Source organism: Neofelis nebulosa, chromosome 1 (genome assembly GCF_028018385.1).
Source record: "Neofelis nebulosa isolate mNeoNeb1 chromosome 1, mNeoNeb1.pri, whole genome shotgun sequence".
Lineage (NCBI taxonomy): Eukaryota > Metazoa > Chordata > Mammalia > Carnivora > Felidae > Neofelis > Neofelis nebulosa.
Window position 1 is genome coordinate 201,274,919 of NC_080782.1, and position 20,152 is coordinate 201,295,070.

The following is a 20,152-nucleotide window of genomic DNA, read 5'->3' on the forward strand; positions in this document are numbered from 1 at the left end:
GAGTTTCTTTGTGCTAAACATTTTTAATTTCCTGTCCTTAAACCTAATTTGTTTGGTGTTCCAGAGAGTGTAATTGGCTTACTTAACACCCTTTCCCAGCTCCAGGCTCCCTTGTTGGCTCCTAATATAAGGCCTGAGAGAATAAAAATCAGTACTCAATTCTCAGCTTCCTGGCAGCTATGGATGGCCAAGAAATGCAGTTACATTTGGTAGACCTAAGTGAAATCTGGCTAGCAGAGGGACATATCTAAAAAAACCTTTGTTCTCTAACGAAATACAGATAAAAAGATCCAGCTGGTATGGCATCTCTACCCTTTCCTTCCCACTTACTTGCTTGCACATTATTAGGAAGAATGGTCAAGAAGATTGGCCAGCAACTAATCTTTGACAAAGAGGAAAGACTATCCAATGGAATAAAGACAGTCTCTTCAGCAAGTGGTGCTGGGAAAACTAAACAGCGACATGCAGAAAAATGAACCTGGACCACTTTCTTACACCATACACAAAAATAAACTCAAAATGGATGAAAGACCGAAACGTAAGACAGGAAGTCATCAAAATCCTCGAGGAGAAAGGAGGCAAAAACCTCTTTGATCTTGGCCGCAGCAACTTCTTATTCAACACGTCTCCGGAGGCAAGAGAAACAAAAGCAAAAATGTACTATTGGAACCTCATCAAAATAAAAAGCTTCTGCTCAGCAAAGGAAACAATCAGCAAAATTAAAAAGCAACCAACGGAATGGGGGAAGATATTTGCAAACGGCATATCAGATAAAGGGTTAGTATCCAAAATATATAAAGAACTTAACAAGCTTGACACCCAAAAACCAAATAATCCAGTGAAGAAGTGGGCAAAAGACATGAATAGACACTTCTCCAAAGAAGACATCCAGATGGCCAACCGACACATGAAAAAATGCTCAACATCACTCATCATCAGGCAAATACAAATCAAAACCACAATGAGATACCACCTCACACCTGTCAGAATGACTAACATTAACAACTCAGGCAACAACAGATGTTGGTGAGGATGCAGAGAAAGAGGATCTCTTTTGCACTGCTGGTGGGACTGAACACTGGTGCAGCCACTCTGGAAAATAGTATGGAGGTTCTTCAAAAAATTAAAATAAAACTACCCTACGACCCAGCAATTGCACTACTAGGTATTTATCTAAGGGATACAGGTGTGCTATTTCAAAGGGGCACATGCACCCCAATGTTTCTAGCAGCACTATCAACAATAGCCAAAATATGGAAAGATCCCAAATGTCCATTGATGGATGAATATTGATGGATGAATGGATAAAGAAGATATATATATATATATATATATATATATATATATATATATTCAATGGAGTATTCTCAGCAAAAAAAAAAAAGAATGAAATCGTGCCATTTGCAACTACATGGATGGAACTAGAGGGTATTATGCTAAGCGAAATTAGTCAGAGAAAGACAAATATCATATGACTTCACTCATATGAGGAGTTTAAGATACAAAACAGATGAACATAAGGGAAGGGAAGCAAAAATAATATAAAAACAGAGAGGGAACAAAACATAAGAGACTCTTAAATATGGAGAACCAACAGAGGATTGCTGGAGGCATTGTGGGAGGAGGGACAGGCTAAATGGGTAAGGGGCACTAAGGAATCCACTCCTGAAATCATTGTAGCACTATATGCTAACTAACTTGGATGTAAATAAATAAATAAATAAATAAATAAATAAAGGGTGGCCAACATCTAACCAAATACCCATCGTTGATCTGAAATTGCAATGGAAGTAGATGCTCTGTTCGTTGCTTTGTTTGCTAAATCTGGCAACTCAAGGGCATCCTAAGATTAAATACAAACTCACACACATTTGTAAGAGATCTGAGAGAAAAAGAGTACCCATTGTGTGCCCTCTGGCATTGGCAGCCACAATTTTTAAGTAGTATAAAATTAGATGGAATGGACTAAGTAGTTCTGAATGTTCATTTCTAAGGTGAGTCAGCTCCCAGAAGCTTTTAAATGCTTGAACTTTAGGAGAAGCTGAAGGAGACAGGAGTTTGAGTGAAGAAGAATGGAGAGAACCAACTTATCCATTTTTCAGTCTTCTAGTTCAGCAGTGGGTAGTTCAGAAAAGAGGCGTACATTCTCCTCAAGTAGAAGGTTCCTGTATGAGAAATATATAATATATCTTAAAGAATATACTCCCTGTTCCTACACATTTTTTTCAGCACCCTCAATATAAAGGGGAAGATAGTAAATTGGTTTTGATGTATATTTTATAAAATAAGGAACATAGGGAATAGTAGAAATCAGTGATGTTGCACACAATGAATGAGAAGGGGCTCCTGGGTGGCTTAGTCAGTTAAGCACCTGAATCTTGATCTCAGCTCAGGTCTTGATCTCAAAGTGGTGAGTTCAAGCCCTGTGTTGGGCTCTGTGCTGTAAGTAAAAGAAAACATTTGTTTTTCAGAAAAGTAAAACAAGAACATTAACCCACACAATATTTCTTGGGCATGGAGAAAGGCAACATCGGTTTCATAAGTGGCCAATCCATTTTTACTGAGTTTATAGGGTTCAATGTGAGAAAACAGAACCCTGTTAAAATAGGCTTTCACTCCAACCAAGTTTAGTGTTTTGTGTATGTGTGTATGAGTGTGTGTGTGTGTGTGTGTGTGTGTGTGTGTGTGGGAGTATGCATTTACTCAAGCACATGCATGTTTCAGATGGGGTGAGCATTAATTCTATATGGAACTATAAACTATATCTGTATATGTATCCACTGCATATGGCCAAACTGTAGGTACTTTGTGTTAGGGTTTTTAAAGAAAGAAAATTTCATATAAAAGTATATTAAGCTACAGAATCCTTTCTGCTTCTAAACAACATTTAAAAACCAGGATATATGAAACATCTTCAGAGGAATGACCCTTTGTTTTGCAGTGAAAGAAAATCTTCTGGGTTATCACCCTTGCTGCAAAATATCACAGAGTCTGTGAAATAAGAAAGTCAATATGTATTAGACAAAGAGAAGAAACAAGTGTATAGAGAGTGAACAGGAAACCAGCGATGAGGAAAACAGCAGGGGGTTGCTTGTTGAGCCCAGTGACCTTTTTCTATTCTTAATACATTGAAGATTGTGTAGATCAAAAAAAAAAAAAAGATTTCTTTAATTCTTTAGTTTTAGGTATGCAGATAAGGATTTTTCTCTCCTCTATTTTCTATTTAACTTTAGTAATTTTCCCCATTGAGGTTATTATGCTTGTAAATTCAACTCAGTGTAAGCTAAATAGGAGAAAATAATAAGTATCTTGAAGTTTTACCCACTACTATTTATAAAACTCTCCAAGAACTGAAAGTATTCTTCCCCTAACAAGTAATACTATATTCACCAAGGGAAATGAAACAAAGCTTAGAGTGAGTCTTTCAGCCTATTAAACATTTAATAAGTAATAAGAACCTATCAAAGTGTGGACTATTTTTTGCATTATGACTGCAGACAGTCACTTCCCAATTTGATCTGCAGAAGCAAGGAAGAAAGCTATTGTGACAGAAGAATCAAATATAAAGTGACCAAGAATAGCTGATTTATTGTGTTTGACGTTTGTTAATATGAACTTTCAAGGACTGGTCGTGAATGCAGACAGTTTTGTACCATTGTCTATGTATGTGTCTCTAGCTCAATATCTCAAAATATGGAGTTTCTATTTCATTTCCAATGTCTTAATAACCACTTTGATACATTCATTAATCAGATCTCTGGATTGCAATTTGTCTTGTCTTGGGATATCAGAGACTAAGACCAATACAGGAGACATAAAACATAATTTGATAATTCAGAATGCCTTTCATATTCTGCTTGTCAAGACTGGCTAAATTCACAGAATCAAACTAGAACATTTCAGTGATAGCAAGCTTACAGTCCACTTCTACCAGGGGCCTATCACTTGCTTCTTCATTCCACCTTCCAAATCTAGCCTATCTTTATAACCTTCTGAGAGTAAGGCACATTTGTTAGCATCCTGTACTGTTCAAATCAAATTATCCTCACATGTGATAGGTAGGCATAATTCAAAGTTGACCCCTAGATTCCTGCTCCCAGCTGTCATGTCTTGTATAATTCCTTCTCCTTGAGTGTGGGTGGGACCTACGAATATGATGAACTATCACTGACATAATTATGTGATATTTATGTGAGATTTCATGATGAGATAAAAGGACTTGGTCTAGGTAGGTCTGTCCTAATGAAAGATGTAGTCTAGACTTTAAATATAGTTTAGACTTCTCCACATCTCAAGCATTCTCTTCATGGCTTTGAAGAAGTAAGCTGCCATGTTGTGAATGGGCTTCATCTTCAGGCATTGAGGTGGCCTCTGGTTCCAGAAAGGGATCCTCAGCTGACAGCCAGCAAGCACAGAGGGAACTCAAAAATACAACCACAAAAACCAAATTCTGCCAACAACCTGAATGAGCTGGGAAATGGATTCTTCCCTGGTCAAGCTTTCAGATGAGAACATAGCCTGCCACATCTTCGTTTCAGCCTTGTTAGCAGAGGACCCAGGGAAGCCATGCCCCAACTTCTGACCTACAGAAGCTATGAATTAATAAAAGGGTGTTGTTTTAAACTGCTAAGTCTGCATTTGTTATGCAGCAATAGCCGACTAATATAGTACATGGCTTTTAAGCTAGGGGCATCATAATATACACTCTGGTTGGCTGATACTGTTTTAAGGGCTCTGAAAGACTTTGAATGCTGGATGAGGTTAATATAAGGTCCTAATGTAAGGTTGAACATGTAGTACATGCTGAATAAAAGTTGTATATGTGATTAATTAAGTGGTTAAATTATAATAAATACTTTACACTGCAGATTAGAAAGCACTTTGAGATACATTGATTTTCAAATGATAAAATATTGATAGGAGTGTTACTATTAAACACACATTTTAGAAGTGAGAAAAGTAGTTCACAAGAGGTAAGTGACTTGACTAAAATTACAGCATTGGTAAGTGACAAAATTTTCCACCATAATCTCTTTACCTCTACTAAACAGAGGTATTGAGAAAATAAGATGATGGAAAGACATTTGAAAATAAATAGGATTCTGATTAATTCATGAAAGCAAGTAGAAATAACATCAAGAAAATCATTATTGGGGCATGTTATCTAAGATCTTTGAGTTTCAATTCCTTCATATATAAAATGAATTAAAATAGTATCAAACTCACAGAGGGAAGAGCATTCCCATAATTGTATCTCTTGTAGACTGATAAAAAGAAAATGAAAAATATAGGGTTTTGACATTTTACAGCTTCTCTAACCTTGAAACATGCCGTCTGTATAGATATCTTCAAAAAAAAATAATAAAGAAAACTAAATCTCTTGTGAATGTAACTTTTAAAATAAATTTTACACACTTAAAAGAAAGCAGTGTTAGAAGCCATGGGTTAAAGTTTTCTTTTGTTTTTAAACACTTTACTTGAATGTTCAGTAGGGGGGTTGTGTTGTTTACAAAAGTGTTTATTAGCTCTAAACTTTTGTATCTATTGCCCCCAAAATAACATAAAGTGTGGGGTTTATTTAAAATGACAATAAAAACATAACATAGTTCTGATTTAACTATCATCTTTAGAATTTCTAAAGCAATCAAAATCACTCTATAATATAGGAAAGGACTGGGTGATTTCTCAAAAGATCTTTAATTTTCTGAAAGGAGGTCAGGATGTATCTCTTCATTAAGTATTGGAAATAAGCCATGTAGCAAATAGCTTCTTTAGACACTCTCACTAAAATAAGTTTCTCCTTAAGAATGCAAGACAGAACATCCCCATATTTGTACCACTTAAAGAAAAATATTAAAATACCTTCACAAAAATTTTTCTACCTTTAAATGGCTTGAGAACTGACAATATATTTCCAAAATTTACTTTCTATTTTCCAAGTTGCATATACATTTTTAAAGCCTAGTAATTACTTTTGATAATTCCAAAACAATTCACTTCAGTTGTTTGCCCAGAATAACTCCATTGGACCTTGAATAGGACTTCCTGACAGATACACTTAGATATGAAACATCTTGCAACATGATTGACAGATTCTCATATATACACTAGAGCTACAAAAAGTAGATGTCATTTTCTGGGGCTGCAAAAAAATGGAGTTTAAAATATCTAGTATTAAATTTAACTAGCTATATTCTTTACTGTCACATAAAATTAATACATTGATATGTTGATGCATACATGACAACTAACATTACATTCTATTCAGAGGAAAAAATAAAATTAAACTATTGATGTATGTTTATTTTTTCATCACCATGTACTGGGAGTATTTATGAAAAATTCTCACTTTTTAAAGCATTTGGGTTTGTCTCTTTTCATTAACTATGTTCAAAAGGTAAAATATTTGGAGAGAACCAAAAAAATTAAATTTTTGTTCATTTACTGTAGTTTTAGGATTTATGCCATCTTATCTTATATGGGAATATAACAAAATGAGTTATCCACCATCACAGATACTAAACTCACACAAGATGCCTTTACATAGGTTTTCACACAAAGCCATAGTTGTTCTTCCTATGATGATGGTATCTTTAAACACAAGAAAACCCTTATCTCCATCTACCTTCACCAAATAACAAAGAAATTGTGATTTTTATCTGTCTACATTTTTCTATTTAGTAACATAAGCTTAAAATTAATTATATCAACTATCTGAGGGAGGGAAATAAAGGCATGTATGCAAGGAGGAAAGCTTTAATTTTCAGAGATTTGGAAGGAGACTGAAAATGATTAAGAAGAAGATACAGGCCTTCTGTGCCTCCAGGCAAAAAGAAAAGCTACTTGTATTCAGAGTGCCTTGAACTTACTGTATGTTGACTGTGTGTCTTGAACTGATAGCATAGAATTGCAACATTGTCATAAATTACATTAGCAAGTGTAAGTGATCAATTGTGCTTGTATATACATACACATACATCAATAATTAGGCAGACAGCAATAAAACAACACCTTTAGTATTTTATTGGGTGGTTTTTAAATGTTGCAATAACTGCAACACAGATGAAGATTTCTTATAAATAAAGTTCTAGAAACTAAAAAGAATACATTTTCATTCTCACACATATATCCTAAAAAATCTACAATAGATATTGTTGAGAAGGTTAAGCACCAGGAAGAAACTGAGACTTCTATATAACACTAAGATCTATTATTTTAAAAACTGAGCAATTTCCTACAACAATTAGCAGATCATTTTACTGACAAATTGTTACTTTTTAAAAATCTCTTTATCTCCAGGAGAAATTCAATTAGGTGCTTTCAAGTCCCCATTGCCTGAACAGCAGTCTCATACACCTTGTCCCTGTCACAGTGCTTGATATTATCTAGAGGTGAGTGACAGAAAAGTCCAGGACTAACAAAGGCTCTCTCTGTTCCTGTCAGCAAGCTCTGGTATATCTTTCTTATTGGAAGTACCCAGGAGCTTTCTCTGCACAAGTAGAGTCCTAGAATAGGTAATAGCTGTCTCTGTTTTTAACCACTTGTATTCCTGGATGGAAGCACATCTCTCCCGTTATCATGGAAATGCCTGCCCCCTTTTGGCGAAAAACCAGCAATTTAATTTACATTAGAAAACAAAACCATAACATCCTGTCTTCCCTCTACATGCTTCTGTCTTAAATAATAGCACGAGCAGTTCTCAAAATGAAGAAAAAACGAATTATCATGATGCAGAATTTGAGTTCCAAGTAGACTCCTAACTTCTGTTGTTCTGCCGAAGTAGGAGTTTGGAAGGACCACATGATTTTAGTTTCAGTTTCTGGATGAAAGAGAAAAAAAGGCCTGCGTTCAAAGAAGCTCAAGTTTAAATCTGCATGTCTACAGGCATATATTTAATACTTTTCCCTGGACTCAGATAATTATAAGAATAACAATAATAGTTGGAAACACAGGTGTAAGAGGTTTATAAATTAAATGTCCAGCTAAAAATGTGTGCTCATTTAAAAACTAACTTTATGAATTCCATAACTCTTAAAGGCATCATAAATTAATACTGCCTAAAATAAAAAGAAAAATAGTAAGCCTGTATCAGTTGTTAACTGATTGCTTGATTCAAATACTGTGTTCAAGGAATACTGTTTCATGAAAAATATAGAATAGAATGTGAAGAACAAGAAATACCCAAGCACAAAAATAGCTGATTCAATCATGAATGTGAATAATCAAGGAAGTAAAAAGAGCTGATGTTTTGGGAGAAAAATAGAACAATTTAAAGTGAGTGTCAGGTTGGTCAAACGCTAACCTTTGATTCTGTGATTAACAATGAGAATTAGGTTGCAGTTCCTATCATACAGAGAGAAAAAAAGAACAACTAACACTTCTTGCTTTTGTACTGAAAAGGTGATTGTTTAATCAAGAATGACTTTGGATTTACTTGCCTCTTTGTGGTATACTCAGTACCTATGTTGAGATTGGATGGCATAGCATTTCTTTTAGAGACAAACTGAAAAAGAAATGGTAGGTTTTTTTATTTTAAAAAGCTTGTTGGAAAAACCTCGGCCTCTTGACAAAGCCAAGATACTTTATTTATCTGTTTAATCTGATCTTGTAAATATACAACAATACTTTCTGAAATCTTTCTGGATCTCAAGAACTTATCATTTCAATAACTCCTTGTTTTAATTTGCTATTGTTTATTAACATTCAGAATCGTATTTATGTGGTAGTAATGTCCATTATCCCGAATCTCTCTCTCTCTCTTTGTCTCTCTTTCTGTCTCTGTCTCTGTCTCTCTCTCTCTCTCTCTCTCTCTCTCTCTCTCACACACACACACACACACACACACACACCATTATACTCAGAAATAGTCTATTTTGTAGGAACATAAACCTGATTCTGTCTCCCACATTTTACCTTGAAGGAGTAATGCTGTTACAAGCTAATCAAGATGAAAAGATGGCCTTCAGGTTTTCCTCAGTTTGACTAGTCTTTAGACAGGCTTATTCTTGACTCTAGGCCCTAGCTCCCTTTTCTTAGAACATTTGTTCTAAGAACGTGTTCTTAGAACATTTTCTTAGAACCTTAGAAAACTTGTAATTGTAAATTCTTTATCTTCTTTGAGATGTAAATCTTTTTTAAAGCCTCTTGCAAATTTTACAACCCAGGAATATTTTTCTCAAGGACCATACTTTTCAAATATATTCATCAAGGAAGATGGCACCCCAATCTCTGTTTCTGTAGGCGAGGAGGAGCCTAACTTCTGTAGGTAGCCTTGTTCCAGATTGTAAACCTACTTCTTGGCACGAAGGTAAGAAAGCTTAGTTTTCCTTTTGATAAGGCCAGTTAACAAATATGGGTGGCCTAGGATTCCCCCTCAGCTCTTAAGGACTTCAGCTCTTGAACACTTTCCTAACCTTCCTTTCTGTGGAGTTTTCTATCTGTCCGCTCTATTACAATGGTCAGAATAAAGTCTTCCTCACTTGTTTAACTTCTACCATTTCAATGTTTGCTTTGATAAAGCCAAAATCATGGTGTTAGGAAACAATGTCTCTTAGTGTGATGTGGGATGATACTGTAATCTTTGTTCAACTTCTCTGTTGACAACCTCTTTCTGAAACCCTCTTTCCATTTGTACCTAGAGATTTTTCTTAATCCTTATCCCTCTGGGGATTTATTCTCTCATGTGTCGCACATTCTAAGATACAGCTGGAATGCCTCTTATTTTGAAAGTGTGTAAATTTTCAGATACTCTTAGGTATAGGTTGCTAAGACCCAAGAAGTAATTAGATAACATACTTCTTTTCACTTGTTAATCTTTTCTTAGAGTGATCTTTCCTAGTCTTTGATCCTTGGTAACAGCAAGGCCATGAGGACCAAGATTAGAATGTATGGATAGGGTATTGAAACTTCTTTGTCTCATAAACATTTTGACAGTTTGGTGAAGCCTATGAACCTCTTAGAATATTCCCATTTAAATCCATTAAAATAAAATACTTACAACTTAAAATTAAAGCCAATTATTTTAAAATACAGTTACCAAAATGTTTAAAAAAATTGTTGTATACTAATACATTTGCCTTTTTAACACTGTAAATAATAAAATATAATATAAAACAAAATATATATAAAATATGATAAAATATAATTAAACATAACCTCAAAGTGGTGACAAGTGATATTTCAAGATAACCACAGCATCTAGGCAACCAGAAAAAGAGATTTAACTTCATTGGTATATATCACTGGTATATATCAACAGTTTAGCTGATTCTACAGTGTTTGTTGCTGTTGTTGTTATTGTTGTGTATTCATAATTGAAGGAAGTGTTAAATTCCAGTTGGTGGTTAGTGGGGAAAAGAAAGATGTTTTATGTTTTGTTTTTGTTTTTGTTTTTTTCCTATTCAACTATATGGATAGCCTGGCCTAGAGTACATGGACCAGAAGAATGTTCTGATTCTAAATTAGGACTTCAAATGAAAACTTACAGCCATACAAGCCCATTGTGGCTTTTCCCCATTAGTGACTATATGTAGGAGATTGTGACTGAATCCCTATAGAACTAAACAACAAATCCCTTCCATATCTTCCTTATACCACAGAAGCAGTGCTAGAAAGAAAATTCAAAAGGTTGGAATTCCAGCACAACTTAATCACATCTTCTTTTTATTAATCTCTGACTGCGTGCGCATAAAATGTCCTCACTCATCAGACTATGCTAAATTCCAATGCCTTAGGGACAAGCTATTCACTTTCAGTGGATATTTTTTTTTTTTTAGTGGGAGATAGGAAAAGGCCCCCTGAGAAGGATTTTTTGCATAATGGCAGAGATAGGGATCATTTACTTAAAGTGTTCTCTAACCTTTTAAACACATCGAGTTTTAGAAAAACTTCCATAACAGCTGTATAAAAGTGAGTTTGTTTATATATTAGAATGGCATTATGCATTTCTCCTAAATGCTGGTTTCTTTGCAGTTCCCATATTGAATAGATTTTTGCAATCATAATTTTGAATAGACTTTGAAAAAAAAGATAAACAGAAATACAGCTAATGAACCCTGTAAGAAAGAAGTATTATATACTTTTAACCTTTGCTATTATCAATTTATGTTTCATTCTGACACCAAGAACTATCAACCTTATTAAAAGCAAGAGGACTAGGAATTTTTTTTAAGGGAAGAATTCTCAAACTAATACAGGGTAGAAATAGTAATTCTTGAATAGAGGCTTCAACAATACCAAAAGTAGGGGGGAAGGGGTAATTAAAATTAAACCTAATGCATTTAATCTTATGTGACATAAACTCTGCCAAAATTTACTATCATGAGCCTGAATTATATTGTTATCTGCAGTGTTTAATGCTTCCGTGCTAATTCTTTTGTGTTTTATAAAATGCCAAAGTTTTAACATTTTTCCCTTTGAAAATTATTAAGGAGATGTATAGAAACAGAAATAACTCAATCGGCAATTGTGTTTATCAGAGAAATCAGGAAAGCCCACACCACTCATTCCCATCAGATAATACCTAGATTGTTTCTTGAAAATAGAGTCATCTGAAAAACAGACTCTCAAGTTCGGACATAGGATTATTTCTCTGCGTCAGGTGAACCAACAATAAAAGGATTTGGCCAGCAGACTACCAGTTTACCACCTCTTGTTGATTTGCATAAAGCACACCAGAGTTAGAAAGAAAGGAAAATTGAGGGGGCATTTTTGGTCCTGCAGCCAGCTCATTGACATAGAACACCTCAGTCTCTGATGCAGAGAGAAAGGACCACTGTGTGCATTTTGATTTGAGAGCCTCTCAGATTATCCCTTGACCTAACTCCACTCAATCAAATGCCAGGAATCGAGGGAAACGGAGGTTATTATAAAGAACAAGGCAAATCAAAGCTGCATCACTGTGCTTTCTGTAGACAAGAGGCAGTTCCACCTTGTGACTTTAGTACAACAATAAGAGCTTAATAAAGGGGAAATATTTGAGAAGTGACAACAAGACAGATGCACTTTGCAGTATTTTTTTGGTGGAATCATTCACCTGGGTGCAGCGCTGGTCAGATGCTGTCAGCTTCTAATACACCTGGAGACATCAATCAGAAGCAAATATATTGGCAATATACGAGCCAGGAAGCCATGTAAAAATGGGAACAAAGATGGAATTGTGAGACCTCCCAGGATTTATCCAATTGAGCAAGTGAAAAAAAAAAAAAAAAAAAAAAAAAAAAAAAAAGTAAACATATGCCAGTTACAGCAATCTAGCTCCTGAGTAGAATCACTGGTGGTAGCCCACAAATTCCTGGTTTATTTTTATTTTTATTTTTTTTTTTGATGTTGTTTGTCCCTTGATCTATTATTACCCTCAGGCCACTGGCTTAGGTGAGACCAATTACAACTATGATAAGAGGTGTCTAAACACTTCTAGTTAAGTGTTCAGACTCAACAACTTACTTTGACCTAAATAATATATCTTCTGCATGTACAATTGTTTATTCAGACGCTAGAATTCATTTTTTGCTTAAGATATCAGTGTGGCTCATCAGTGCATCGACGAAGCAATTTTTGAGTTAATGGTCTATGCAGTATCCACAAGTAGAATTATGAATTTTTGAAATGTAGTAAAAGAGTATCTTCCTTCTGAGACATTCAACTTCTGGATATCATAATTATAACTCCAATGATTTAGAGAGAAAATTAAAACTAAATATCTATACTCTTGATCTGAGAGTCCATGACTTAGTAACAAATAAAGGAAATCAAAGGAAATAAATAAACCTACCATTCAGGGTTAGAAATCTCCTTATTCATGTTACCCTCAGGAGAAGATGCATGCTTTTCTGCCTATCAGCCTCTTACACAGTTCCTGGCCCACAATTTGTCATCATTAATACAATAACAAACGGGAAAAGTCAATTCATAACAGATTTTTTTATCAGAGATAGAAGAAGCAAACTATAACAAGCATATATGGGATACGTAAATATCACCAAGGAAATTAACGTCATACCCCATAATGGTTTCCTAAATGAAGTGTTTACAAACTTTCCTTAATGTAAGCTAACAGTTCCTATATGTATCTATTAAAATTTTGCATCAGACATTGTACCATTTTTCACTCTGAGAAGGAGTTTACTTATCTTTGGCCTGTTTTTGTGGTAATGACATGTGTTCAATTCATTGAATCCTACTTAGTCAAGAAGTGTACTCTAATGTAAAATAAGTAGACTTTTGCATACTAAGAAACACGGCAAATGTGATTGAAATTATTTGCTGTTAACAAACAGAAAAAAAAGGAAAAAAAGAGAAGTAAAAAAAGCTTTTCATCTAAGTGTATTTGTTTCGTTCAATGAGACTATTAAAACATTAAAATTCTTTAGTATCAGTTTTTAGTTATTCTCTGTGTTAATTGTTTGCACTTATATACCAACATAATATTGTTTTCATATTCTTTCACCTTTTTTTTCTAAATAAAGCATATGTCACACAAAGAGGCAAATATATTTTATTTTAAATACAGCATCCTTCTTACACATGGTATCCAGTTAATAATTATCAGTTTAAATGTATGCCAAGTCTTTTATGCCATTGCCTGAAATATCTGTCTCCTCCAATCCCAATCCAAGTGGAAACCCATCTGGATACACTTCTTTTATGTTTCAGTGTTAAATTTGTATAAAAACACCATAAAGATACCCTTTTTTCCTCCACTGCAATCCAAAGACTCTTTTCTTTTGAAAATTTTTTTAGATCTGAACCTATCTTAGTGCCTGGTGGAAGTTGAGACTTTCTAGAGAGTCTGCAGCTCCCATATCACCAGAAGTGGGGCTTTTTCCAAGAGATGTTTTGGGCCTTGGGAACTCACTAATTCTTTAGTTCCCTAGTCAAGTTTCGATTTCATTATCTACTGCTGCTTTTTCAAACATTAGTAATCTCTTGAACATGGCCACACACCTTCCATTTCACAGACAAAATAAAGAGAAGATATCAAAGAGAACTCTCACCAACCTCAGCCTTTCTTTTTCCAAGTCTTCCCATGGATCTGCCAGGTCACATCTTTCAAAGACCTTTCTCAATGTATCTTCAGTTTCTTTCCAACCCCCAGGACATTGAAGATCCTTTTATTTGTTACTAAGTCGTGGACTAACTCTCAGTACCTACCTTCTTCGAACCTTTGACAATGATTCTATATTTAATGCTCTCTTCCTTTTGCTGTCTTTTTTCTCCCATGTCTGATTGTTCCCTTTCAGTTTCTTTCTATTCCTTCTATTTCATAAATATTGGTTTTCTTCAGTCAAAAGAAAAATGATGAGCTGTAAAAATATGTGCAACATAGTTTTCTTCTAATTAGTAATAATGCTTATAACCGATGACAAGTTCCCAAAAATGTTGAATTCTGAAATTCTGTACTTTATTTCATATGTACTCCCAAAGTTCTCCATCACCATCATTATCAGAATTATTAGCCCAAACTGTCATTATCTTACTTGGAATATTAAGAACTTCCTTCCTGTTTTCCCTATAAATGCTGTGGGCACCTGTAATCTATTTTATACACAGAACCCGGATTAATATTGGTAAAATACAACCCAAACATGTCCTACACACACACACACACACACACACACACACCATCACTTCAAACTCTTTTTTTCTAAGAAGAAAGCCTACGGTTCTTAACCTGACCTGCAAAGTGCTATATGGTTTCTTTTGCTTTCTGCAACTGCCTCACTTCACACAAGTTCCCTGTGCTCTCCGGACTCTTGTTGTAACTAGTCTGCTGTCATTTCCTGTAACATGCCCTAGTTCTTTACAGTCACTGCAAGATTTGGCAATTAATGTTCTACTTCTATCTAAGTGTCCTCCTCCCCTTTGACCTACTTAACTCATTTGAATTACAATTTTGCTGACGCATCACTTCTTCAAGGCAGCTCTCCTACCCTGACTTCTGACCAAGTTAGATTCCTTTACTTACATTGTTTTAGCACCGTCTATCTTTCCTTTGTTGCATCGTTGTAGTTCGTAACCATGGATTAATTTTATGGCATCATTTATGTATTTACTCAAGCCAGAAATTAAACATCCAACAAGCTATTCCTATCTCTTCTGCTCCCTTAATTTCTCTCAAATCTTGCCAACTCTTTCCATGCTTACCATGAAATTTTACCCCGATTACCTCTACAAATTAGCAAATATTTCCCCTGTTTCCAGTCATGGATTATTTAATCTAATCTCTGTTCCTTAATCAAAAATAACCCTTCAAAAACAAATCTGATCTCTTTCTTCTCTTGTTTAAATCAGTGCAAAGAAGCACCATCGTCCCCAGAAATAAAGTGCAAATGTTTTAATTTGGTTTACAAAACTCATTGTAGGAGAAGTTCTTCTCATCTGTATTTATTCCCCACCTATCACTTGATATCAAATGTCAAGGGCTCCCATGCTTCCCTGCCACTGATTCCATTCATTCTGTTTCCTTACCTGCCTATCATTTAGGCATCTCTGTGGGGTTGTCCTCCTTGTTTGCGGTAGTTTAGCTGCTCTTTCTCACGTCAGATTTCTCAAGGTAGCTGAGTTTTGTTGCTTTTAGAATACCTGGATTTTTTATAGCTTATCTATCTATCTATCTATCTATCTATCTCGGTATCTATCAATAATATATCTAAACACACACACATATGTATATATACGTATACATATATACGTATATATGTGCATATGCATGCATGTGTATGTATGCATGTACACTTAAAAAAATTAATTTATATAGTTCTCCTTTGTCCTACAAGGCAGTAAACTCCTAGAGGGCAGGGTATACTTTATTCACTTTTGTTCCCCCAAGGCATAGAATATGTACTTCTTAGACATTCATTAATATCTAAGTTTTTTTAAGATAATAAAAATTTTTAATATAACAAATCGAAGGGGTCTGAACACCCAATTCCAACATTTGGGGGGAAGTTTCCCCTACACCACGAAGCAATTTTCAGATACGAGATGGATAACCTATAGTACAATTCAGTTCCTACACTATCTCCCCAGACATAGCCATAGCGTTGCATCCCACAGGTTAAGGGCTCAGTGCTCACTTCTTCAAGACTGCCTGCCCTCTGCTTTAGATGCCAAGCACAAGTCCAGGCTGTACTTCTGAATGACTCGCTACGGAATGGAGGTTCCCTCAAACTCTTCTTTGGGTTTGGTTAATTTGCTAGAATGGCTCACAGAAATCAGAGAAACATTTTGCTTACTAGGTCACCAGTTTATTATAAAAAGATATAACTGAGGAAGAGCTAGAATGAAATGATAGATGGAGAAGGTATGGGGAAGGGGTTCAGTGCTCCCACACCTTCTCTGAGTGTGCTACTCTTCTGAGTGTGCATGTCTTCAGCAGCCTGGAAGCTCTCCAAACCCTATCCTTTTGGATTTTTTAGAGGCTTCATTACATAGACATAACTGATGAAATCATTGGCCATCAGAGATTGATTTAACCTCTAACCTCTCTCCTTTCTCCTGCGACCAGGAGTTAGGACTTCAAGTTCTGCCTCTGTCATCACATGGTTGGTTCTCCTGGCAGCCAGCCCCCAATCTTAGGTGTGGTCCAAAAGTTGGATCATTAACATAACAAGAGACAGCTTTATCTTTCTCAAACTTTAGGAAATTCCAAAAGTTTTAGAAGCTCTTCGCTGGGGGGGCACCTGGGTGGCTCAGTCAGTTAAGCATCCTACTTTTGATTTTGGCTCAGGTCATGATCTCAGGGTTTATGGAATGGAGCCCTGTGTTGGGCTCTGTGCTGACAGTATGCAGAGCAGGCTTGGGAATCTCTCTCTCCTCTTTCTCTGCCCCTCCCCTGGGCATGCTCTGTCTCTCTCTCTCAAAATAAATAAATAAACATAAAGAAAAAAAGAAGAAGCTCTGTGCTACAAAAGGAGATGAAGAACAAATACATATTTCTTATTTTAAATCACAATATCACAAAATCCATGCCCTATCAATGAACTTTTATTGTGATAATGTATATACTCATCTAATGCATTATGAACTTTTTGAAAACTATAATATTAATATTTGTAAAACTTTATCAAATGCAAGATAACTTCACTTGCAGTATCTCATTTGACTTTCAGAACAAATAAGATTGATGAAGCAGTCATATTCATAGCAAATCAATATTGCTATCCTCATTTTTAGAAATGTATAACTGAGACTCAAAGTGGCAAAATAACTTTTTCAAGTCCATATTCTATTACATATTAAATTCAAAACCCATTTTTTGAGTTTCAAATTACATACTTGTTACTCTATTTGATTCACATGTTCCAACTATTTTGCAAATTTAAAAGCACTTGGTTGGGTGAATTGCATACAATTTTTTGAATTAATTAATTAATTAATTATCTAAATGAAAACATCACTTTTGTGTTAATATTTTATGATTATTAGAGGAATATAAAATAAAATATGGCGGACTTAGTTTTCTGGGAGCTGGAACTGTACAAGGAAAAGTTTAAAGTATTGTAAAATGAACGACATATAAAATGGTATTTAACTTTTTTTTTTTAAAAGATCAAGAATATGAAGAAAATAGGAAGTGTAATGCAGGATGCAGAACTTTGTTTTGTGTTAGAAATTTAAAAATTGGTTTAAAAGGTTATATATCAGATTTAACTTTCCTTAATACAGAAGTTTTCCAAAACAAGTCACAATTAATCTTTCAGACAGATCTATTTCCATTGTAAAGTGAGTTTATATTTAAAATCATAGTGGGGCGCCTGGATGGCTCAGTCGATGAAGGGTCTGACTTCAGGTCAGGTCATGATCTTGAAGTTCATGAGTTCGAGCCCTGCATTGGGCTCTGCGCTGACAGCTTAGAGCCTAGAGCCTGCTTCAGATTCTGTCTCCCTCACTCTGCCCCTCCCAACTCACTCTCTGTCTCTCTGTCTCTGTCTCTGTCTCTCTCAAAAATAAATACATGTTAAAAATTTTTTTTAATAAAACAAAATCACTGTGATTTTATGGGATGCCTGGGTAGCTCATTCAGTTAAGTGTCCTACTCTTGATTTTGGCTCAGGCTATGATCTCATGGCTCATGAGTTCGAGCCTTGCGTCAGGTTCTGTGCTCATGAGACAGAGCCTGTTTGGGATTCTCTCTCTCCCTCTCTCTTTCTGCTTTCTTCCCTTGCTCTTTCTCTCTCTCTCTCTCTCTGTGTCTCAAAATAAATTAACTAATTTAAATAAATATATATATATACACATATATACACACATATTTACACATATATATGTGTATGTGTATGTATATATGTGTATATATATATATTTAAAAGCTTAGTCATTTTGTACCCTGAAAACTATAGAATGCTTATGAAAGAAATTGAAGAGGACAAAAAGAAATGGAAGAACATTCCATGCTCATGGATTAGAAGAAAAAATATTGTTAAAATGTCTATGCTACCCAAAGCAATCTACACATTTAATGCAATCCCTATCAAAATGACACCAGCATTCTTCACAGAGCTAAAACAAACAATTCTAAAATTTGTACGGAACCAGAAAAGATGCTGAATAGCCAAAGCAGTCTTGAAAGAGAAAATCAAAGCTGGAGGCATCACAATCCCAGACTTTGAGCTGTATTACACATCTGTAATCATCAAGACAGTATGGTATTGGCACAAGAACAGACACATGGATCAATGGAACAGACTAGAGAACCCAGAAATGGACCCACAAATGTATGTCCAACTAATCTTTGACAAACAGGAAAGAATTTCCAATGGAAAAAAGATAATCTCTTCAGCAAATGGTGTTGGGAAAACTGGGCACCAACATGCAGAATGAACATGTATCACCCTCTTACACCATACACAAAATTAAACTCAAAATCGATGAAAGACCTAAATGTAAGACAGGAAACCATCAAAATCCTAGAGGAGAACACAAGTGGCAACCTCTAATCTCAGCCTCAGCAGCTTCTTACTAGACATGTCTCTGGAGGCAAGATAAACAAAAGTAAAACTGAACTACTGAGACCTCATCAAAATAAAAAACTTTTGCCCAGCAAAAGAAACAATCAATAAAACTAGAAGGTAACTGACAGAATGGGAGATGATATTAATAAATGACATATTGGATAAAGGGTTAGTATCCAATATCTATAAAGAATTTATCAAACTCAACACCCAAAAAACAAATAATCCAGTGAAGAAATGGGCAGAAGACATGAATAGACACTTTTTCCAAGAAAGACATCAAGATGGCCAATAGACACATGTAAAGATGCTTAACATCACCCAACATCAGGGAAATATAAATCAAAACACTATGAGATGCCACCTCACACCTGTCAGAAAGGCTAGAATTAACAACTCAGGAAACAACAGAGGTTGGCAAGGATGTGGAGAAAGAGGAATCCTTTTGCACTGTTGGTGGGAATGCAAACTGGTGCAGCCATTCTGGAATCTGGAAAACAGTATGGAGTTTCCTCAAGAAATTAAAAATAGAACTACCCTACGACCCAGCAATTTCACTACTATATATTTATCCAAAAGATACAGGAGTGCAATTTTGAAGTGGCACATGCACCCCAATGTTTATAGCAGTGCCATCAATAATAGCCAAGTTATGGAAAGAGCCCAATTGGTCATCAACTGATGAATGGATAAAGAGGTGAAATATATGTATGTATATATATTAATATTACTCAGTGATCAAAAATAATGAAATCTTGCCGTTTGCAACAACATTTATGGAACTAGAGTGTATCATGCTAAGCAAAATAAGCAGTTAGAGAAAGACAAGCATCATGATTTCACTCATATGTGGAATTTAAGAAACACTACAGATGAACATAGGGGAAGGGAAGGAAAAAATAAAATAGGATAAAAACAGAGAAGGAGGCAAACCATAAGAGACTCTTAAATATAGAAAGCAAACTGGGGGTTGATGGAGGGAGGTAGGTGAAGGGATGGGCTAAATGGGTGATGGGCATTAAGGAGGGCACTTGTTGGGATGAGCACTGGGTGTTATTTGTAAGTGATGAATCACTAAATTCTACTCATGAAACCAATACTACACTATATGTTAACTAACTTGAATCTAAATCTTAAAAAATCATAGTGATATAAGACTTCATAAGCCTGTAAAGCAGTATGAGCTGCACCTGCATTTA